Here is a 951-nt window from a genome sequence, read left to right as displayed (position 1 = left end):
TGTATGCAAAGGCCACAACAATTAGGTGCACTTGCACAATTGAATGAGAACTTAGTGCACAATGTAAGTGCGCTTTACAGTAAGTACACAAGTTAACAGTTATCAAGGAACTGTTTGTATTATTAGGTCCATCAGTGTTAAATATTATAAACTTATCACTTTCCTCCGGCACTGTTCCCCTAGCATTCAAAAAAGCGGTTATTCATCCTCTGCTCAAAAGACCTAACCTCGATCCTGACCTCATGGTAAACTACCGACCGGTCGCCCACCTTCTGTTTATTTCCAAAATTCTCGAAAAAATTGTTGCACAGCAGCTAAATGAACACTTAGTGACTAACAATCTCTGTGAACCTTTTCAATCCGGTTTCAGGGCAAATCACTCTACGGAGACAGCCCTCGCAAAAACGACTAATGATCTATTGCTAACGATGGATTCTGATGCGTCATCTATGTTGCTGCTTCTTGATCTTAGCGCCGCTTTCGATACTGTTGATCATAATATTTTATTAGAGCGTATCAAAACACGTATTGGTATGTCAGACTTAGCCTTGTCTTGGTTTAACTCTTATCTTACTGACAGGATGCAGTGCGTCTCCCATAACAATGTGACCTCGGACTATGTCAAGGTAACGTGCGGAGTTCCCCAGGGTTCGGTTCTTGGCCCTGCACTCTTTAGTATTTACATGCTGCCGCTGGGTGACATCATACGCAAGTACGGTGTTAGCTTTCACTGTTATGCTGATGACACTCAACTCTACATGCCCCTAAAGCTGACCAACACGCCGGACTGTAGTCAGCTGGAGGCGTGTCTTAATGAAATTAAACAATGGATGTCCGCTAACTTTTTGCAACTCAACGCTAAGAAAACGGAAATGCTGATTATCGGTCGTGCTAGACACCAACATCTATTTAATAATACCACCTTAACATTTGACAACCAAACAATTAAAC

This window comes from Entelurus aequoreus, linkage group LG06, assembly GCF_033978785.1.
Source record: "Entelurus aequoreus isolate RoL-2023_Sb linkage group LG06, RoL_Eaeq_v1.1, whole genome shotgun sequence".
NCBI lineage: Eukaryota > Metazoa > Chordata > Actinopteri > Syngnathiformes > Syngnathidae > Entelurus > Entelurus aequoreus.
Note: the sequence above shows the minus strand (reverse complement) of the source record.